At 41.9% G+C, this 23538-nt stretch overlaps 1 long non-coding RNA gene across 1 annotated transcript in view; it reads left to right on the forward strand.

The window, feature by feature from the left end:
• The window catches only part of LOC110405872, a 219041-nt gene that overhangs the window by 76137 nt on the left and 119366 nt on the right, over positions 1 to 23538 (forward strand). Inside the window, exons 5-7 of the long non-coding RNA XR_002443160.1 lie at positions 9999 to 10080; positions 10870 to 11015; positions 11163 to 13249. This is a non-coding gene — a long non-coding RNA (uncharacterized LOC110405872). The remainder of the gene's footprint in view (positions 1 to 9998; positions 10081 to 10869; positions 11016 to 11162; positions 13250 to 23538) is intronic.

Here is a 23538-nt window from a genome sequence, read left to right on the forward strand (position 1 = left end):
TCTTCTCTGTTCTGTAAAGCTGTTATAGAAAGTCTTGGTATCTTTTTTTTTCTTTCTTTCCCCACAGCCATCAAAATAGTATTTACTCAGAAAACTGTGAACTGGGGGTGTAGTCACTGAGCTGATCCTGTTTTTATCATTGACCTTAAGTGGAAAGAAGTGAAAAATCAAACAAATATTTTTTTCCTGATCTTTGAAAGGCTGCCAAAACGGGCGAAGTTGAATTCATTTGGGACAAAGAAGATGCTTTTGTTTTCCTGCTTCTTTCAGCTTTGTTGTATTTTTTATGGCACTCAGCTATTGTAATTGGAATTCAAAACACCTTTGCATCTAATCCCTCTGAAACACAGGTATGCTTCGTATAAGTACAATGCCACCCAGAAGATGCTTGTGTATCTTACATCTGTATAATTTGTACCTTCTTGGCAACTATTTTGAATTCATGCAGCATTTTTTTTGTTAAAGGACAAAGATGGAGAGATAATCTTCCTGCACCTCTTTGGCTTGAACACAAGAGCTCAGCCTGAATCAAAGTACTAATCCAAATGCAGCTACTTTTGAAAAAAAAAATTAAATACGAATCTTAATATTTTGGTATCATACAGACTGCTGACATCAAACCCCCTGCAAATGTTACTTTTATCCTTATGCTCAGTGCTCTGAGGGACGTACACCTGTTCATGGTTTAGTGGCCTCACATGCCTACACTGCCTGTCCAGTATTCATGTATCCTTCAGGTTAAGTACACTGGGAATAAACCCTAGAACAAAGGGAATGAATGGGGTGTTTGGAGATTCTTATTAGCAGAGTGTAGGGCAGAGCTTTGCCACTGCTGTCCTGGCTCCAGAGCTGGGATGGCCTAGCTCAGGAAGGTCGGGGGTTTTTGTGGGTGGAGGAAGAGCTCTGGAGAGCACTGTTAGGGGAAGAGTGGTGATGGCTGCTTCTGTGAGGAAGGAACTTTAAAAAGCATCAGTTGCTACTCCATGCACCCATATCCTCAGCAGCAGCAGCCCTCAAAATCCCTAAAAGCAGGTCCTCCGTCATTCCCTTGGCAGCCTCTTTTCCTAAAGCATTTGCCTGCTCTGTCTTCTCCAAGCATCTTTGCTGAGGCCTAGTCCTGCCATCAGGCATGCACTGCCATCTTGGCAGAGACCACGCTGTCTAAGAAAGCATGGTGAAAGTGTTGATAACCTGCATTTTAAAAGGGACCTTGTATCAGCCTAGGACCAGAACATCACAGAAACTTTTTTTGTTTTAGTTTTCTGCTCAGAAGCAGCTGAATGTAATTCCCCCACCTTGGATGTAGGCCAGTAGGGAGAACAGGGAGGACCTTCTCTCCCCTGCCTCAGCAGATCTTTTGGTTAAATCCAGCTCCCTTCCAAAATGCAGTGCACCTTGGTATGTGTCCAAAGCAGAAGAGTGGTAATTTTTGATCAGATTTCATTGCAGACCAACAAACGCTAACCCTATCTCCCTCATGTCATCAAGGAAGAGATCAGTGGGCTACAATTTTAAAAGTACTGTGAATGAATTAATAACTTAAACCTCTTCAGCAAAGGAATTTAGTGCTAAGTAAGAAATTCCATCTTTTAGCTGCGCTGTTGGGTTTGGGTTTTGAATAGCTCTCAGTCATACACAGAGAGTATAGGGTCTCCTACGTAAATCAGTCAGGCCTTTTCTTCTGTGAAACCACATTGTTCTGTGTAACAGGACGAGCACAGTTTTGAAATCATTCACATTCACTCTGAAATGTAAGGACATTGGCCAGTGTTTGATTGATGCAGGTAATGGTTTTCGCTCACCAAGGACAGAACTTACAAAAAAGAATAATTCAAGAAGGTGGTACTTTGTAAATCAGATAAAATGCGTATTTTCAACTGGAATTTGGGATGCTGAGTAAGTGCGTGTAAATTTATTCTGCTTCCATGCTGCTTGCTCCCCTGGGAATATTTATAGAAGACAGCCTTCATTCTGCTGAGCCAAACGAGGCATGCTTTTAGCTGTCTTTCATAAGATGAAATCTGTGTTGCCACCATCCTTACAGAGACCATTCCTTTATCAGTTTCAGTTTGTCCTCAGCTATCTTGAAGAATGAGCACAAATGTATTGTAAATCCTGTTAATATGCCTCTCTCATTTCTGGAGATGACTTTCCAGATTCATGCTAGGGCTTAATTTGTCTTTTCTCTGAGGCAGAGATGCCACTCTGGTGGCTCATCGCCATTCTCAAAGCCTTGAGGCTTTCTCTTCCTCTCTCATATGGAAATCAAAGTATTTTATGGGAGTCCATCTGTTCTGATGAAAGCAAACACCTAACATTTTTTTGACCAGCCCTGAAAGCTTTTAGATAGCAAGCTGCTTGATTTCCTGAGAGTTTTCTAACTGTTGGGCTCTGAGGCAATTTTCCTATGCAGAGTCCAGTCAGATACATAAGACATCCCACAGTGCATACTGTAGATCAAGTCTCAGGCAGGTAATAATGAGATCTAGGGATTCTAGTCCTCACCTACCTTTGTCTGAGGTAAGCTGCAGAACAGGGGTTCTGACACGTGTACTAGGATAACCAGAGGTCCAGTTTTGTAATGAAATATAATGGTGTATTTGAGATTGACTGATTATTTCTTCTTTTTTTTTTTTCCCTAGAGCAAAATTCTCTTCCTAGCAATAGTAAAAATTATTGTGCTTCTGGAGTAATAAGATGTTGTTACAAGAAAAATCCTGTATGTATTTATCTTTGAGATTGGATTAAGACACTAGCAACAAATACAGCCATTTATATGTCTCTTCATGGCTATCCTATCCTTAGCTGTCAGCATTTTCTTGAAAGATCTCTCCATCGTACATTGTCACCTTCACTTTTTTTCTTACTTAGCCATGCTTTTTATTTGAAAAAGAACCACATATGTAAGAAGAAAGAACCTTACTCCTTCAACCCTTCACCTTGATAGTCATACTGATAGCCATTATAACACTAATCCATCACAAACAGATTTTTTTTTTGTAAGAATCTCTCAGTGAAGGACAATTTGTCAATTATCGTGTTACTGAATGCTAAATACAGTGTCTCATAACTTCCATTTTAAAGCAATGCCTTCTGTCCAGTTACCTTAAAATATCAGTCTTCCTTCTCTGGTAAATCGATGATCATTTTTCTGCTATTACTAATTTCACAAATTAGAGTTCTTTCCTAGAAACACCCCGATGTAGTTGTCTGTCTTGATTCTTTATCAGTTGCTCTTTCTCTCTCACTGCTTTTTTTAAACAGTTCCCTCACAAACTGGTTTGATAAAGAAACTCAAAGAACGTGATGGTTCTCAAACACTTCAAGGTTGATATGTAGTACGGCGAAACTCTGTTTCATATTAAACATATTTGCTCCCTACTGTGCTTTATTGTCAGCCCTCCAGAAACATTGTTCATGAGTGGAAGAAGGTTAATTCACTCGTAGGAACAGGCCATTTTTCATTTTATTGTTTACATTCATGTATTGCTAAATTATTATCTAGAAGTTAAATGTCAGGTTACCCTCCACTGCCTCCTTCAAGGAGCAATTTGGCATGAGTTGTCTAAGCCTCAGGGGAGGTTTAGATTGGATGTTAAGAAGAATTTATTCACTGGGAGTGTCATCAAGCGTTGGAAGTGGTGGAGAGAGTCTCCATTCCTGGAGATATTTAAGAGACAGTGGACGTGGCACTGAGGGACGTGGTTTAGTGATGGGCGTTGGTGGCCCAGGTTGATAGTGATCTTGACGGTCTTTTCCAACCTAGATGATTTTACTTTTCTATGAGTGGTAATCCACAGTGTGTGTGACTGCAGAACAGCACATCACTGGAAATGTGATTGACATTTTTCACTGCCTCACTATGTTGCCTCTTCCTCAGTCTTTTCTCTTCTTCCCTCCTTCTGTCCTTCCCCCTTCCACCCAGCACTGATGTTTTATACAGTTAGAACTAGAAAAATCACATACACAGCTTTCTCTAGTGCACAACTTAAAAATGTAACTTACTTTATCTCTGTATTTCATGAGTCATTTGTGCTCTTGAACAAAATGAGTAGAACAGACTCCTTTTTCATGGCAATGGAGATAAATGGACTGGTATAATTGACAGAAGGATGTGATAGATTCAGCTGCTCTGTGAGAGCAGAGAACTTTGTATTTGACAGTATTTTCATGATTGGGGTGTCAGTGTGGAAAAGACCTCTGTTTTTCAAGGCAGTGCCTGCTCTGCGTATGCTAAAATTGGGTTACATTAAAGATACACAGAACTAAGCCCCCAGATGTATATGCACTTCTGGATAATATTGGATGGTAGCTGTTCCAAGAGGAAGTACTAAAATGAAACAATTTTCTTCAATCTGTAGGAAGCTCAATTCATTTAATTTTATACCCTTGTGTGTGCTCCGTAAACATGGTATGCTCTCTTATTACATTTCCACCTCAGTAATTGAAAAGTTCATACAGAAGTTACACACGGGAATTGTTATTGGAAGGTGATTTCTTTTTTCTTCTACTCAATATATACAATTCCCAAGCAATTAAACTTTTTTCTATTACACAACCACAGAATCTCTGCTAAAAATTTCACAGAAACATGCTGTAGTTGTAGAAGAAATAAAACCTTTGAAAAACAGAGTATTTGTAGTAAAGTTAACCAAACATCTAAACATTAAAATTGTGTATTGACTTTGGACAACAAAAAGAGTTGGGAAATATTTCATACTGTACTTGATATTTTTTCTGAATGTGTAGAATTTGACCCTTAAAGGTACTGGCCTTGTTTAGAGCAGTGAAAGCACAATGCTTTGATGATTAATGAGTTTTGGAATCAGTCTCTATGCAAGTTTTCTATTTTCTGAAGATTTGTACAAAGTTATTTTATATATATTTTCAGCCTGGGAAAGACATGAGATAAACCTTAGGGTCTTCTGCTCTGGAAACAAGATTTTGCTCTTTGGACCTCCAATGGAGTATACCTATGAAGTCGGGGAATGCAAATATAAACACTGTTCAGGTCTCTGAGAATAGAGATGAAAATAGCCTTTCTGCTGGAACAGGACTTCTGTTCCCAGAAGACATGTACAACTTAATTCAGAGTTCACAGAGGTTAATGAAAAGCTTTCCATTGATTTTTCTACTCTGCTTTTATATAGGATACAATACCATTCTCATTGCTGCGGAACCAGTTGTCTTCCAATAGTACATTTAGGCAATGCAGCTATCATCTATTACTTTTTCATCCTCTCCTTGGGAAGCAAATTATGACTGCTTTATGACAGTGTTGTTGTTGGAGCAGCGCTTTCTATACATGTTGCTTTGCATTCGTATTAGAAAGCAGGGTGAAAATGCATTTTGCAGTTGAAGTTTTTGAAGGTCCTTAGCTTCTGAGAAAGTTCAGTTAGAGATTTAGTCCCCAGGAAAGTTCTGCTGTCTTGGAGCTGCTGAAGAAGGATTAGCTGTGCTGCAAAATTTTGCCCAGACTCTTGGGAGGTATCTTTGGATGTTGTGTGCTGGGCCACCAAGTGCTTTGAAACTGGTGACTCTTGCTGACTTGCCGTTGGACATATGTGTGCACCAAGGGAAGAAAGGTGTCCATCTAAAAGAGAAGTTTGATTGAAAGTCTCTTCCTCAGTAGGAAACGTTCTATTGATTTCAGTGGGTTGGCAAAAAATCAACCCAGTAGGTAATAAACACAATTAGAAACCTGGCCTCATTTTTATGGTATTTGCTTAGTGATCACGTTCCTTGCTTTCTCACTGTTGCTTCAGAAACACCATCAGTTATCATTCATTGAATTTCTTTTGCTTGGGTCTGTCTAATTCTTTGCTTTTCGAAGTCGAAGGATGAACAAGAAGTTGAGAATTTCATCACAAAAGCTGTACAATGTAGAGGAATTGACACCTAGAGAAACAAGTGGAGTTAAACAGGATTTGACAAGTTGCAGAAAAGAGAGAGTGAACAAGATGCAAACAGTGAGCAGCAACTACTTATTATTTCACTGGTCACCACAGCGCATTAAAAACTTTCAAGGGCTGTGGAATTAATTGCATGCAGAACAGCACTCAAGGTGCTTAATATTTTGTCTCTCTGGGACAATTTGCTAAGAGCCATCTTTTGAACTACAAATACAAAGCAGGAAATATGGGACTCTCTCTGGCTGTGTCATTCTTCATTTTAATGAGGAAAAAATGTCACACTGAGCAGTGTGAATGTGAAATATTATAATATGCTTCAGCTTTATGTCAGAGCAAGTATGTTTCTTAAAAGAGCCCTAATGATTCTAAATTTTAGACCTTGTTGACAAGACATCTGCTTACTTGGCCTGTGGTTTGAGTCTCATGTATAAACTCATTATCATATATATTAAAAGAAACCTATTAAAATATTTGCATTTTAAAATGAATGATTAAAAAAAACCCCATCCACCCTACCCATCTTTCAGAACTTGTTCTTTTTGTCGTGCAAAACATTCCACTAGGGAGAGAGAAATAATACGTTAGTTATTTTCAAGCCATTTAACATTTGGGTAATTCTTATAATTACTTTTCTCTTTAATTGTTAAAGCTGGAAGGCTTATATAATATTACTTTTAAAATTCATAGTTCAATGTAAATAATCTTTTCTGTACCCACAGACCTCTCAGCTGGATGCTGTCTATAACCCTAAGGGTGCTCGTTCTTTCTTTTGGCCTTATTTATTATTTTCTCCTCATCAGTTTTCTATTATTCTCTTTCCTGCCTCTTCAGCTGTCTAGATGCACATGTAATGGGTGAAACGACACTTGAAGCCTTGCTGCTTGTTTATTTAAACAAATCGTACTGAGATGAAAAGAGCTGATGATTACAAAGATGTAGCAAATCTTATCTAGAAGCTCATCAGGCTCTTGAGAGCTTTTAGAAAATCTCCCACCTGGACTCGAGGCTCTGAGACCTTTGGTGTGACAGCTCCTGGTGCAGCACGCAGAGCAGGACGCTCCCCTCGCTTTGGCTGGGGCAGGTCACTGGTTGTCTCCATGTCAGAAGGGGTTTGGGTGTGTTTGGGCTCGGCCCGCTCTCAGCTCTGTTAAGTTCCACTGAGCTGGTTTTTTGCAGATTGTGGGCAGTTCTGGGTCTGCTCTGGGAGAACCGGTGCCACAAGAAAAACATCAGAGTATATCCGTGGGCCAAGGGGCTGCCTGTTATCAGGCTGTTTTCTAGGTCTCGTTTGTTAGAAGACCTCTGCAGAAGGCACGGGAGGAGTGCTGCAGCGTGTAACGGGGGAACAGCTGAGAAGAGTCTGCTGCCTTCCAGCCTGGAGCACCCATGTGGCTGGGACAGCAGGTATCTGCTAACGCACCCGCTGGCGTCGTGCTGGGATTTGTATTTCAGCAGTTTCCCCAGAAGGAAAAGACACAGCAATGATGAGACAAATTCACTTTGGAGTACCGCTGGTTATTCTGAGATGAATTTTGCTTGGTGGCAAGGCTAGTGAGGAACTGCTTTGCTGCTGAGGTTCCCATGCCTAACAAGGAGACATCTTTATTACCTTACGCTCCTCTTCCACTCTTTCTCGTCTTTAAAAAATAACCTTCACTGTGGCAGTTTCGTAAAACATGCTTAGTGCTTTCTCAGGCATTTAAACCGTTTTGTTGCATATTGAAAGCAGCTGTATGGGAAAAGGAAACAGCTCCTGCTGCTTCACAAAAGCAGTATGTATAACATCGCAGCTGGAAATAACATGTTTTATGAACTTGATTTATCTCTCTGCTGTGTGGTATAAATCCTGCTTCCTCACTGCATGGCCTGCACATGCATTTTCAAGGGCCTAATCCTGCAAGGTCCTGAACAAATTGCAGAGGAAGGGTTTAATTAAAAACAAACATTGATTAAGGGATTGCTAACTCTTGCACATCCTCTGCTGCCTGCCAGGGGAAGCACTCTGTAGAATGGTACAGATCAATAAAAATATTTCCTGCCCACTGGAATTATTACATACAGTACCTAATACAATATTTGAAAATCAGAATTATAACCCGCGCAAAGCAGAACGTGCTAATGCCTCACTTAACACAGTCCCTTTGTTCCATTTCATGATGGTTAGTGGACGACAGACTTCCATGACTTTCATTTTATGATATTTTCCCTGTTGCACAATGTATTTTGTTGCCAGTTTTCACAGATTGTCAAATCCTTTGTAAAAGGACAGCTGCCTGGTCCCTGTTAAAATATCTGCGTTGTCCACGGTCCTTAGCTAATTTATTGTCCCCCGTCCCTGTGATGTTGGGAAGGGTCATAGGGAACTGAGGCACAGAGAGAATGGGGTATATGGGTACCTTACATGATCAAAATATGTAGCAGTTAAATGCAGCTGTGTTGCATACAGGGCTAGAGGTAAGTGAACCGCAGATGCAGCTGTGCTCCGTGCTGCTAGGCCTGGCTGCCTTTTCAATCTCACCTACACCAGCAGTTATCTTTGAATGTGATATACTCTATTGATTATTAAAAGCCAGGGAAGCTGCGTTCTGCTTCTCTTCTTAGAAAATCCAGTTACTGATGTAGATGCCCTAGCATCTAGTCCTGTGATGAACATCAAATACTGGAGTACAAAACCTTGAGCATCTGTGTGTCCTGACTATGTACAGTACGTGCAACATGATTATTATGAGGGTAGCACTTAGGCGAGGATCAGAAGCCCAGAATGCTTGTTACTGTGTAAACCCCAGCAAGATGTCCCTGTCCTGCAATTCGAAGCAGCGAAGATGTGTAAGAGGTGGGAAGTGTTGTCTGAACAATAGGGAAGCTGAAGCACACTCATTAAATATCTCACCCAGCATCACACATACCGTCTGTGATGGGTTTGAAAAACACTTCTGTCTTCAGTCTTTCACCTGTAACTTAGCAGCAAGTCTGTCCTGTATGTGAACGCAATAGGTATACAGCCCGGTGGCAGTTACTGATTAACAAAAAAAGCTGTCACGCTTTATAAAGAGTTGGAGTATTTTATTTTTTCATGTCTGTTGTGGTGTCCTTCCCTCTCAGCACGAGAGAGAAAGAGATCCTCCAGATAACAGTGTCCTTATTAGCTATGAGTTCAGCCAAGCATGTGCTAGTTTTTGTCACTATGCTCCAGTTATCTGCAGGACAGGAATAGAAAACGAATGTCTAATCTTTAAAAAGGGCTTAGGAAAATTACTTCAACCTTTACCCTGCCCCAGCTCAGCTCAGCTTAAATGCTAAAATGGTCTAAATAACTTTTGTTTCCAAGATGGACATTAGTGCACCATGCAGGACCCATGTGAAAGGAGGCAGCAGCAGCTAGCTGGGGAGAGAGATTTGTACATAAAGACAAAACTGAGGAATGATACATTTTCAGCTTTCCTTTTGTTTCTCTAGCAAAGAAAGGTGGAGCTGTGCATGTGGGAATAAACCAGCAGGGGTGGGTGAAGGTTGGACAAGGAGGGCAGCACCCTTCTTTGAATGCTAACAAGAAATGCTAACTCCTAATTCAGTGTGTGTTGAATTCTTTCCCTGTGTCATTGTGGCTTCTTGCTCTCTCGAAGAATTACCTGAATCTTGTCCTTTACTAAAACTTTTAGGAAAGAGTAAATAAATGTTCGGGAGTCTCTGGGGATTCCATCTAGAGCAGCAGCAGGCTGGAACGTGCTGAGTCCCAGCCTCTCACGACCACTAGAGAGACCCTTGGTGCTTTAGGAGCATATTGAAAACATCACTCGAGGTTAGGGTGGAAGAGGATGAGATTGTACCACCTTGTGATACCGGCTTAAACATTTTTACTGTCTCCATATTTAAAACACAGAAGCTGCCTGATGGGAAAGAGAAGATGTAAAAGCCCATTTCTCAGAAGAGAGCGCTTTCCTTTGGTCGTGCGGGAAGAGAGTGGGCTAAGCTATGCAATTGCAGGGTTTTTCTTTAACCTCAATTTCTACTAGAAAAAATGGTAATTTATGACCATATTTATCGGGTTCAAACTCATTATTAATTTACCTTTGCTTTTCTCTTCAGTCTGGACTGTGCTGTCACACAGAGCAGCTGCCCCTCCCCCAGATCACACGCTGTGCCCTTGCAGAGCCTTCCCCATGGCCAGGTGGGTGGAAGGGAAACTGCAGGCCTGGGTTCCTGCCCTGCTGGCACCCCCCCCCCCCCCCATCAAATAGGAAGGGCAACAAGGATGAGATGGTGGCTTGACATGGTCCAAAGCAGGATGTAAGGAGCAGCCCGTGCTGCCTTGGCCTGTAGTGGTATTTCAGTGATGCTTCAGTGAGATTCATCTCAGCTGAACACAAAGTGCCTCCGGCCGCTCCACTTCATTAGGTATCTACACACAGTGTTAGATCTAACTGGGGTAGAAACTTGATTTGCTTTCACTGCATGCACTTTTGGATTCAAAGTGGTGTCTTTCCTCCTCCCCGAACAAAGGCAGAGCAATGGAAATAACAGTGAGTTACCAGGGGGAGACTGGGAATAGCATTAGCAGTTCTTCTGTCACGCTGCTGCCCCTCGGAGAGGGATACTGTCAGTGCCTGCCTCCATGCAGGGCGTCCGAGTGCTCCAGGTCACTGTGGCAGCCAAAGGCTCTCCATGCTTTATGGGAGGTGTTTATGGCATCAGTCTGCAGGGCAGCGTGTGAATTAGCTAGTGTACTGTGTGTACCTGTCCTTGCTGTTAACGCCCTTACTGCTGAATGGAGCAGAACTACAGCACGTGGCCTTAGGAAGTGTTTAGAGAAACTGGAACGTAAGGTGAAAGGTTTCTGATCTGCATTATGGTTGATGGTCTCAGTAGTGCTTGGGTTTGGGAGTGGGACAGGCAGCTGTTCGCTCTCTTTGGATACAATATGGCCGGAATATTTTCAGAGCTGGTGTTCTAATTGCAGACCCCCAGCCCCTCCCGCCTGCACTGCAGCTGCAGTCCCTCTCCTGATGCTGGCACAACACTGCCGCAGTCTCTTGTTGCCAAAGAATGGAACCGAGCCTCTTCAGCGAAGCGGGACCGTGTATTGTCTGTTTGTGTATTTTGTTGGTAAGTATACGTTGTAGCTGTTTTTTCTTTATTATCCATAAAGTTAAATTATTCACAACCAATTTCAGTCTAAAGAACTCTCACACGCACATTTAAAAAATAGAACATAATGGAATGAAAGTGAAGCCTTGTTTCTAATCTTTACAGGGGTTTGTGCTTCTACTCCTGAGATGCCTTTGACTTGCGATGAGAAGGTTACCTCGTACCTTCTAATGTCACCCTGATTTGACAGGCACTTTTCAGCTCAGTAATTATATACACAAATAGCATGCCATCAAAATGTACGGTTAAAATATTTTTTTAAAATTCTTGCAGCTTGTCTGCTTGTGCAGAAATTTCTACACCTATAGACAAGAACTTCAGTAGCTAAATTGTCTTTGCATTGCACTGAGCTTCTCCAGAGTCCTTGTAGATGTTCAAAAATAATTCCAAAATACCTTAGAAATAAGTATGCAAAGAACTAGCGCTCTGATTTTGAAAATACCTGAGACCAAGTGGGAAAGTGTCTAAGAAGTAATGCCAGGCAGCAGCTTGCTACCCACTACATTCACAATGCAAAATGTGACCTCTTCCCTCCTTCCCTTCTTCTATCAGAGGTGCTGCTTTTAACTAATACACTTCAGAGCCCAGTGATGAAAAAGTCTTTCTTGTGAGCAGTATGGAGCCACTGCCAGCTCTCATGTTATCCCACGTACGTTAGCAGTGATCATCCCTATAAAAATGTGCACATTTCGTTAACTGCTGTCGTTTATTTCAGTGCACTTATTGCTATAAAACATCAAAGATGGTTTAATTAAGAGCTTAAATTTTTTATACCGTGAAGTAGAAATATTTATGAAAGACCTCATCAGAGGCAGAATATTAAAACAAAACAGGTGTTTTAGCAGAAGCACAAATAAAATGTCTATCAGTAAACATTAAAAAAAATCAATTATTCATCGTGGTTCTTTTAATTCCTGTTGAATTGCCGTCCAAAGATTTTGTGTCTAGCACAGTATATGGCTCTGCAGTATTCTCTTATCTTGCCTCTTGGCCTTCCTATTTCTGTCCTGGAGTGCAGCTTAATACATTATCTGCATCTTCAGAAAAGTTCTTGGGATCAAACTGAGATGAAGGTTATAAACAAATAGAGCCAAGTGTCTGAATTCCTTCCTAAGTGCTCTGTTGGAAGAGATGACTTTGCCATTTCTTTGGCACAAGCAATTTTTCACTCTTAATGTTAGTATTTCTTCACTGTTGAACACACCAAACCCCAGAACTTCATTATGAACCCTTTGGTGGTCTGTAGAACGGTATGATGATTTCTAGCTCTGGCTCACATTTCTATTGCTAGAATGAAATCAGATGAAGTTGTCTCTCTGATGCACCTTAGGCTTCTTGCCCAGTCTGGTTAGGAGATATCTGTGAGCTGAGAGAAGAATGTGAGGTTGTCCCCTGCCCCTACCTCACCTGCTAAATTCTGAATTATGTATAGTTTGCTCACAAACGTTAAGGAAAATATTGCTTTTGGTTCTATTGAAAGAATGACTGGGTCAACAAGATTAATGTTACAAAATCTCTGCTTTATTTGTGAAGAGAAAAATTGTGTTTAATTGTCTTCCAAGTTTTTAATTATCTCTAACCGTTTGAGCCCAGAGCCTACCTCTGTACCCTGTGCTCAGCAGAGGGCCACCAGCTGTGCTGGAGCTGGCTGATTCACAACAGGTGGCAATAAGTAGAGCTGCAATCATGGTGATTAACAGGTGGGAGGGAGATGTTCTACTATTTGTAGCTCTGAGAACCTGTTCCAGAAAAGTGCAAGTTTTCATTGCTGGTTGAGAAGGGTGACAAGGTCTGTGTGAGGTGTGGCTAGAACTGAGAGGGAGGTGGAGCAGGGGTGGGGGAGGGAGCCAGGTGTTCCCAATCACCTATAAAAAGCTCTGAAGAGGGCTGAAGGGTGCATCTGTGTTGTAGGTGCACTGGGATGAGATGCTTGTACCTTCTCCAACTGGAAAAGTTTGTTTTTTTTTGTGTGTGTATGTGTGTGGAAAACTGGTCTGTCCTAGTCAGAACCTCACTAGCTGTGAGATGGACTCTACGCGCCTGCTCTGCAGCAGATGAGAATACAAAGGGTTCTGGCTTCCTTGGAAAGGAGTGAGAAGGATGTCTTTCTGTGAACCTTTTGCACATCTCTTTGGATGAGAAGGAGCAAAGTGGTGCTGCTGCTGCTTCTGGGAGCGATTGGTCTGCTAAAGGTGAGTGTCTTGCTGCTGTTGTTGTTGTGGTGAGCTCCTTCACCTGTGAAGGGGGGAGATGTTAATGATTTGGTGCAAATAGGAACTGAGGCTGAACATCTCAGAAAGAGGAGGGTACCCACTGATGGAGCAGAGCCTCCCCTGAGGGCAGCCTGTGACTTGTGCTGTGGGTGCTCTTTGTCTTCTGCCCTTCATATAGAGCTAAAAACACATGATGGAATGCTTACTCTCTGGGCTTTAAGGCTATGCAGATAAACCTCGTCTTTGCTGTGTTTTCATACTGATGGCAGTGATATTGTTGCAAAATTTAGTATGCTAGGTAAATATCCTCTGTTTCATTGATCTGTCATCCAGTTCTGTTGTAACTGACTGCCAAGTGACTCTGTTCTCTCGCTCCAAACTCCTAATGGAGCTATTCACGTTTTTCCAACAACTGTTGTTCAACTCAGTGGGTGAACTTGGTTGGCAAGGCTCCCGTTGGTTGCAGTGGAGGCCAGATTCCACATATGCTGTTTCTCTGCTAATTAGTGGATTTATAATTTTCCCCTTTCCAGTCCTCTTCAACAATTGAAGAAACTGCAGTGGGTGCATCTCATGCTGTCTACTGCTTAAGAGAGTGAGGGGAGGAATTAAACTCATTATAACGTATTTATTCTTTGTGATGTAAATTTGATGACTTAATTCAAGGTACAGAATGGCAAGTGAGGTTGCCTACCAGCTTTGTTGAGATTGCAGTGCGTGAAAATGAGTGCCTCAAATACAGAGGGTTCCAGTAACTTGAGCTGTGAGCAGGTTTGTTGTAGCTCTTTGATCAGGGGCTCAAAGCTGTGCGTCCAGTGCTGGCTGTGCTAGTGATCCTCCTGTCTTCGTCTGAAGTTAGCAGAGAAATTAGACTGTTGGTTAAGATTCTTGCGGTCTTTGGAGTGGTGGAGCATATTTTCCTTAAATCTTCCCTCCAGGAAGTGTTTACATCAGTTCTTTGGATTTTTTTTTTTTACTTTTTTGATAAAGTAATCTTAACTTTCAAGTATAGAAAGATTAATCTTTCTCCTGTTTCCTAATGCACAAAATCATTGCTTACTGGCAGCTGCAGAGAACAAGTGTCGTGACTCAAAGCATGGTACAGCTCTGGTACCACTGGTGGGCGAGGGAGGAGAAAATTAGCTTTTGTCAAAGTAGCTGCTACTTGGGCAGAAATAAAATGCTGCATGCTTTCACCTGAAGTGTTCCCTCTAGCTTTTTCTCAAGTATTCAGTTCCTTCATTTACTTTAAGTTGGCCAGTAAACTGATGTGCAAAAATCATGTGCTAGTTCAGAATCATTTATCCTGTGAATAACATGCTCAAAAGTCCCTCGGGATGGCATTAACCTTTATACTGATGCAAGTGAGGAGCCTTTTGTGATTTCTTAGGCTGTTGCGTGCTAGGTGTGAAGGGAGTGCAGCTGAACATAATTCATCTTGTGGCAGAGTAATTAAACAATGTTTTTGTAAGAGAAACGCAGCAAAGATGCTCACTCTGATATAATGGTGCTATAATTGCAAAATATTATTCAGTTTTTTCATCTTGTGTCTTTTTAAAGCTGAGAGATGATGATGCTTAGACTGAAAGGTATTCCTGCTTCTTCCTCATCTCCCCAGTCAGGTGCTAACTTAAATGCAGCTCTGTTTCTAACCACCCATCGGCACTTGCTTGACCAGCCAGAAGATGCTTTCTTGTCTTGTAACATCTTGGTTCACATCTTGCCAATAATCAAATAAAGGGAAGCCTGTTGTGCAGTGCAAACTATTGATCATCTCCTGAAGATCCGTCACAGAATAGTAAAGTTGGCTGATGTTGCAGGACAAGCGATCGCTAATAGAAATGGGAATAGTGTGCTATAAGTCAAAGGGTCGTCAACGTGTGTGCAACTGCTCTTTCACCCCCTTGCTTTTAACGGGGAGGACTTTACTCATTCCTTGAATCTTCTGAATACTATATTAAGGAAGTACTTTCTCCATGAAAGAAGGCTTGCTATAGAAATCATAGAATCACCAAGGTTGGAAAAGATCATTCAGTCTAACCATCCATCTACCACCGATGTTCCCCCACTAAACCATGTCCCTTGGTACAACATCTAAACATTTCTTGAATACCTTCAGGGAAACGTTGCGTGGGGTGGAAGTAAATTCTTCGTGTGGAGTTCCCTCCTGTGCCTGCGTTGGCACAGCACGTCTCCAGAGCGGTGCTGTGCCCTGGTAATGGGAAGGACTGCTGCTCCTATGCCAGCATAGCATGTCGGAGATGAATGCTGTAGGATGTACTGCTTCTAGCAGAAGATACGGCAGTATCTAATTAGCCAGCAATTATCTAACGTGTAAATTAGCTAGAGCAATAGATTCACAACTGCTACTTGTACATATGGTGTCAGAGATCGCTGCGAAAGGCTGCTCTGAACTGACTGGTCTCCTTTCAGAGAGTTGTTGTTAAGGGAGTTTCCATTCTTGTTTCTGAGGCTGGGATTATGGCCCTCTGCCATGTCGTAGGTGAGCAACTATAATTTCCTAGACGCCTGTTCCCTGCCTTCTGTGAGCTGTGAGATTTCTTTTCAGGCTCTTCTAGGCTGCCTGTGTCTGTGAAACTGAAGAATGTTCATAGCTCTGGGAATACTTAGGTGTTGTCAGAAGAGCGTGTTTGTTGTACTTTGTGGATTTCTTAATGGGGGGAAAAAAAAGCCCTCGCTATTATGTGTCATTTATGGTGTCAGAGGAGCTAATTAAAAAGTGAGAGGAAACTGCCCAAATAAAACTGGAAGTGAATTCAGATGAGAATTTCACTTTGGGACTTTATTCTGCTTTCTCTTAAATTTTGGAGTGCGTTGCAAGAAGAAACTTCTATAATATGCTCCAACTAGAGCAATGAGCACAAAGTTGTCTGAGTACATGCTTACTGTGGAACTTCTGTGGCTTGTTTATCTGAACAGTTGCAACCTTTAAATGTGGGTTTTTAGCTACTTGAATGCTTTTCTTGAAATCACATACATTAAAAATGCAACTTTACAATAGTTTTGTTTTATAAGAGTAACCTAAATATTATCTTTTGGGAAAGCTTGCTTTTCCTATGTTATTAACAATTGCTCTTCTTGACGTTCCTTGTTGAGATTCCTGTATGATTTCAGCCTTTGTCGTTTTAAACTTCTCATGTTCCTTTGTGTAAAGTGCAAACAAGTGGTTTATGTGTTGAAAAGAATGAAAAGTTCTACCCTCTTTACTTACTATTTGGAGAGTGTATTTCAGATATTTTATGAACAGAGAAGACTAAATATAACAATGCTAGTGAAACAAACAGAGAAGCTCCCAGGCACGTAGACAGTGTACCCCAGGTTATAAATACGCGCTCGAGACTTATTTCGGAAGAGAGAACAGTGTGGACTCCTTTGCAGTTCAGCAAGAAAATTATTGTGGCCAGTGGTAAAGGATCCAGCTGGCATTTTGATTGACTTCAGATGAAACTTGCATTCAAGGTTTTTAGTGTAGCTTATGCAAGCTGTCCAAGTACTCACAGCACATCCCCATGGAAAACAAAAGATGATGTATGTGCAGCTTGGTTCTGTTGCTTTTGTTGCCACAGTGAATACACGTACTAGCTTTAAAAGGAGAAGAAGCACAGAATAGTTGGGATTTGAAAACATACAATTTAAAAGGAATAGTCTGAATTGTGCAGGGTTTTTTGTTTGTTTGTTTTCGGCTTTTTTGGTTGTGGTGCTTTTTTTTTCACATCTGTATGGTGCAAGGCAATAGAGGGTTTTAAAGTCAGTGGTCTTGCCACTTCTTTCACTGTTGTTCTAATGCTCGGAGTCCTTGGGGGTGTCTGTTAACCTCTCTGCCCCAGGCCCTCTCACTCTGTCTGGCAGGTGGTCTCGTGCACCCTTGGTGCCCTTAAAGGGAATGACTGGTGTCAGGCACAGCTCGGGGCATGGCTCCGCACGCAGAGGGGCTCACTTGCCTGGTGTAGGTGGCATGGATGCGTTGTTAGAAATCCAAGTGTAGTGTCTGCACATCAAGAGTGTTAGTCAAGTCATTTAAAGGGTTGCTGGCGTAATGTCGTACTGACCCATCTCCACACCTCTGTGGTAGTCTGCAAAAGCAGTCCAGGTTCCAGTTTGTTAGCAGGAATCTTTGAGGAACTTCTGGGCTGTGTGCCATGGAGATGCCGAGTGATGTGAGGATGGCAGGCTTACCCACTGGTACCCAGTTGGAGTGACTGCTGTGATGGCATTAGGAGCTGGTGTTCTCTAGCTTTGTATCTGGACAGCACTGGGAGAAACCTTTTCTTGTTGTGTGGGACGGAATGCATTCTGTTCCTGAGCTGCTAAAACAGAGGTGGTTCTTCACCACGTGCTGCTGTACAGCCTGTAACAAGGCAGCAGAACGGTGTTAGCTGCTCTTCCCGTGTTGGTGGGTGACCGCCTTGTGTTGGTCACAGCTGGTACTGTTACGCTTTCTTCTTTCTCCAAACCTATACAAACACAAAGATGAGTACTTTCCTGAACTATTTGTTAGTCTTCAGAAGGGCAGATGAGCTGGTACTTTACAAGCTGCAATTCTCTTTATTAGTCTTGAAGTTCTTGGTACTGTTCAGAATGCAAATTAATCAAGGGTCCTATGGATAAAATACCACGTGATGGTATAATTAAAACCATGTGTATATACAGTGGGGCCAAACTGGAGTTGCACAGGCAGTTCTAATTCTGGCACTTTTTAATTTTGGAGTGCCTGGCTTAGCAATAAAATGCTGTTTTATTGTGGGTTTTGGATGTAATTGAAAAAATACTGGGAGATGAGCAAGTGAAGTAGGAAACAACACTGAAGATAATTACAAGCAGATCTTCATTTCAAGCAGAGAAGTTAATCTGCCTTAGGGCTCCTGGGCCTGTTTTAACAGGGTAATTAGCCATAGACCCTGTGGCTTTTGACTCCCAGTCCCAACTTAAACCTCTGTATCCTAATAAATGAGGACACGCAGCTCTGCAACTGGGAGAAGCTGTCAGAGGCACATGTATTATGCATGTTTGAACCTGGGGACAGCAGCCTGAGTTCTGCTGGACTCTGCTTGCTCAGCAAGGACGTGTGTCCAACTGGTTTCAGTGAAGCAAAAAACCACTGAAGCAATTCTGTTCCTGTGAGTGGAAGAGCAATACCAGTCCTTGTTTTTCCTTTTCCATTACGTTGTATTTTATTTGTGAAAGTTTACAGTCATAGCTGATTTTAGCCTGTCAGCTGTAAAACCAATTAATTTGATTTCTCCTTTACCTCTCTTCACGCTTTGTTTATGGGTCATCATGTTCGGCCCTTCTGTTTCCTTTACCCTCATTACACAGGCGCTTCCAGTTGTGAGTGCTGTTTGAAACTCCTTTCATTAAGTATCTGGTGCAAACGGTTACTTCTGTCAGTTGAAAGCAGGTTCTGTCTTTCAGCAGCAGGCCCTTCATCTTCATGTCTTCTGGTTCCCTTCTGTTGCCTTCTAAGGCTCCAATACCCTTTCAGTGGTCTTCAGAAGGCACTGGGAGGGAGACGGGTCTCTGGCCACCATTCCTGCTACAGAAAGGAAAGCTTACAGAATGCAGTAGCGGGGGTGAGTTCTCATCTCTGACAATGGTTTGCTGACCCATTTCTGATAATCAAATCCAGCCCTTTTAAAAATGGAATGGGCCTGACAATGGGAGATTAGAGTATAGCGGTCCTGGGCAGAACTGTATGATTAGCAGACTAGATAGCTACAGTCTGTGCTGCCAAACCCTGCTGGATCGCTCCGAAAATCTGACAAACTGTTTTGTTGGTTTTATTTTTAAGCACTTGCAATAAGAATTAATTAAAAAAAAAATATCACTATGGCTAACTTCTGACATGTATTTCTTCTAGGCAACTGTAAAGGAAGGCTTCTGCCAAGTTAGAAAGATGAACAGGGAATCCAAGCCCTGAAAATTGATAGGGCAATCTAATAGGGTAGATAAATGCTGTGCTGCTCTCTGCTTCTCGTGGAAGTTAACATTTTTCAGGTTTACAGAGTCCTGAGCATTTAAAACTGGCTGATCCTTTTTGTAAAGCTGTTGACATAAGCATGCAATGTAGAGCTTATATTAACATCAGTAGGAACAGGCTCCAGTGATTGTCATTGCTCCATTTTTGCACTGTTCCTTAGGGGGCCAAAAAGTCAAGTTTAAAAGTCTCCCAGTGAGGCTATTCAACCAAAAACAAGAAAAGCTGATAGTTTTATGGAAAGCTTATTCCCTTTGGAAAAATGCGTGTGCATTGAGTAATCTACAGTTCAGCCCTACTTGGTTCTCTGTTGGCGTTTTTCTGCTTTCTGTGTTTTTTTTTTGTTTTTTTTTTTTTATAACATACTTACAGAGAACGTACTGGGCTGTTCATCAACACTTTCCCTTTTCCTCTGCATTGGGGTTAATGCTGCTCTCATTCCTACAGTTCTTCTGTTAAAACAGAAAGATGTCGAAAGGTGATCAGCAGAAGTCCATACAGAGTCTTCCCCACTTTCTCTATGGGGAAATCCCTACCCTTCTATTTTGTAAAGATGTCAAATGTTTTGTTCTGTAGGTAGCATGCTTCAGTCTGTTCTTTCCTAGGGAAGCTGTGTTGTACAGGTTGGCTGTCTCACTGTAAGGCTGCAGCAGTGCCAGCTGATGGATATAGTCTGAAGCTGAAGGAACACGAAGCTGCTTAGTTTGTCTTGTGTCTGCATCTGTGCTTTCTGTAAATGGAGGAGGAAGGATTAAAACTTCACACAGTTTGGAGGTAGCTAAATCTACTAAATATTGTATGACTGTCTTGGCCATCAATAATTTAAAAAAAAATCCTTTGACTCTAAAATGACAAAAATCTCACTTGGACAGCTGTAGCTGCAGGCAGAACAGAAAGGATTTGAGCCAATTGTGGGCTTGTGCTTTGTTGTCTATAAAGGTTGAAGAACACCTGAGGTCCTTGCATTCATTAAAGCAGGAAAGAGCAGAGCGAAGCAGAGTATTGCTGCAGAAAAGACAAAGTATGTTTTTACATTCACTATAATTGCTCTGATAGATGTAAGGCTGCTGAATTTCTGCTGCACCACAGATTATGCCACCCTGAAATGCTGGATTAATTTAGGAATGTACTGAACATAATTTTGTCTTATTTGTGTAATGAGATCACAGGCTTGGCTCTCTTTTAATCACTGGATTTGATGTGCAGACAGGAAGACGGGACGTGGACTTGTCACTTGGAGGATGCAGGTATTGATCCATGCGGGCACAGTGCAGCAGGAGGTGAGGAGGAGGAGAGCTGTGATGTTCCTCCAGCACCACGCGATGCCTTTGGTGTGTGGTGCTACAGAATGTCATTGCTAGAGCAACAGCATTACAAACCTTTGTGGACCTCAACAGTGGTTTGAGCAGCCCCTGTGCAAGCTCTTCAGACCACTGTCACAGAGGCTTCAGACCTCATGCAGAGGCAGGATGCTGAAAGTTGAGTGTTTTCTTCCAGTAACAGCTTGAGAAACCATGAAAAACTGGAATCCCAAACTGAATTAAGGAGGGAACAGCAGGGAAGCTTTCTGGTCATGCTGGATGGAGGGTCTTAAAAACGTAGCCGTTTTTTCTTATTGTTATTCCCTTTTAAATATTTTCAGCTTTATGCTAACATCAAAGTGAGAAGTTGTTCTTAGTGACGAATCAGGACTCCAGTATTTCAGCAATAGTAGATGACTCGTGTCTATTTTTCTGGATGGGAAATGCATCAAAAGTCTCCCTTTCTCGAAAGGATAAGAACTCTTTTCTCTAGATTTGATGATTTTTGTCATAAAGTGCATTTGTATTGCATCTCTTCAAATTCAGTAGAGATTTTCTTCAGTCCTTGTGTCGTTTTCAGGAGGATGCATTCTTGAGATCTCACTTTTCTTCAGTAAAAAGAGCATAAGACAGTATAGGCCAAGGAGCAAAGGAACAGTTTTACCAGTCAGTAAAAATGCCTGTGTATACATGGAAGTGCATAAAAATCACTTCTTTGCTTTTCACCTGCTACTGTTGCAGCCCTCAGATATTACGAATGTAGCACAGTGCTCCTAGGAATGGATAGATTTCTTTCCAAAAGATTTCGGTGACCTTCGTATGTTCTCCTTTCTCATACTGTGTACTGGGATCAGAAACGTGCAGCTGATTCCTGGTGTCCAGCACGCTCAGGTTCCCTGCCGAAGGAAGGTGCTGACATGACCCCATCAGAGCAGCTCTGCTGCTGTGCTCCCAGAGCAGCACTGCTCGTTCCTGTCTCATAGTTTGGCAACAGCACTGCTAAACCAGAATGAATCCCAGGAGAAGGGAGAAATGACTCTACCTGGAGAGGGACATCGTTAGCCGAGGAGATGTAGTGCTTTTCTGCTAAGAGCATGAACAGATGTTAGTCCTTATTGGCTCAAAGGTGGCATTTGGCGTAGAAACCCAGCTGCCTTCTGAAACTTGGTTATCAGCAGGTGTGAGTTTGACTTCCATCAGAGATGAGTTCTTGTGTTGGCACTAAAAATCTTCAGGCTCCAAATTCAAAATGGAGCAAGAAGAATCTCTCACCTCAAGTTGACACATCTGGTCTTCACAACAACAAGATTGTTCTTGCGGTATTACTGACTGAGGTGAGAAGATCATAAAAGCCTCCTCTCATGAAATTTTCAGCCCAGGTTCGTACCGCTGCACAGTCTGGAGCAAAAATGTTTCTTTTATTTGAGTTCTTACCTGAACTTGACTGACACGGAGGTTTTTACTGACTACTAACCTCCAATGTATGTGTGAGCAATTCTATTAAATTTCAACATCAATGAAATTACTCAGGTGAATAACTCTAAAAGATCAGTCCCTTTAAAGTGTGCGGATAAAAATTCTGGTCGTTTCTCAGAGCTCTGTTTGAATTCAGTGATGCTTCTGAGAGCAGAGGATCAAATCTTGGTTGGACATGATTGACATTCCGATACCGTGTCTTTTCTGACTTCTTCCAGCAACTTCATACAAAGCCATAGAATTAATGGGAGCGGGTACTGGAGTAGGGGTAGTCCAAATTTTCCTCCTTTTTCTAGGACCTGCCCCAAGCTCTGTGAAACCCTTTGGACTTGAAGGGTTTAAGGGAGGTTCAGACAAAACCTTCAGTAGCATGACATCTTTGTGGTAAGATTGGGATTTTGGCAGGGTGTCATCCCGTGTACTCTGAAGACAGCTGCTGCCTGTGAAACGGACCCTTGAGGCATTCTGTCGGATTAAAAAGTAATACGTTTAAAACTCAAAGTGTTAAAACTGCCTTTTTAATATACCTTAGATTAAGGCCTTTACTGCTGCTGACATTCTGCTAGCTTTAAAGTCAATCTGTGGTACGTGAGTAGTTAATGCAAATAGCTAGTTTAATAGGAAACGTTTTCCTTTAAGCAACACGGCTAAGGACATAAGTAGTATATTTCCTGTAATGTGTTGTAGCTGCATTTTATATCTGGCTTACATTTTTGTGTAATTATAGGTACCAATTATTCACATTTGGTCTTACGAAACCCTGAAAACTTATGTCTCATGAGTCAGCATGTAATTTTCTTCTGCACAAATTGCAGAATTATGCATCAAAGCTAAGTACATCGAATAATGGTAATTTACAATTGAATTCCTATGGATTTACATATTACAACCACATTAATGCCAGAGGAATCCACAACATTGTCAAATAGGTTAATAACGGTTACTGTTAGTGCAGAGAATACCAGTGGAATTAATAACGATTAACCACTTATTTCAACTGCATAATTTTGCATACATTTACCTTGAAATTATTAAAAATATAAAAATGTCATGGCGAGTGAAGGTTGGAAAGGGAATGAAATGTTACGAAGGGTTACCTGTAACGCAGCTCTGGGTTTTCCTAGGGATGCTCTTGAAACTGTAGGATTTTTTTCGGGCTTTCCAAGGTGCTCCTTGTCACCTGGCTCTGCAGTGCTGCTGTGCTGTGTTTGTCTCCTACCTTTCTCACAACACGTGACAGCAGGCTGACAGAAGTTCCCTCTCCTGTGCGGACCCCAGCTGAGGGGTTGGCCGGGAGAGGGGCAGTGTGAGCAAGAAGCAGGGCTCCTGCATCGGGAAAACCAGCAGCAGTGTGCAGATCTGCAGATTGTTTCAGGCTCCTGTGTGCCTGTGGTAGTGTTGGCATGCAGTGCCTCATGCCTGAGTGTTCACATGTATGGCAGTGTACTGACATAAAGCCTTCCTTGTGGTATAACTGTTTTATGAATTGGTGTGGC

The sequence above is a fragment of the Numida meleagris genome, chromosome 13 (genome assembly GCF_002078875.1).
Source record: "Numida meleagris isolate 19003 breed g44 Domestic line chromosome 13, NumMel1.0, whole genome shotgun sequence".
Lineage (NCBI taxonomy): Eukaryota > Metazoa > Chordata > Aves > Galliformes > Numididae > Numida > Numida meleagris.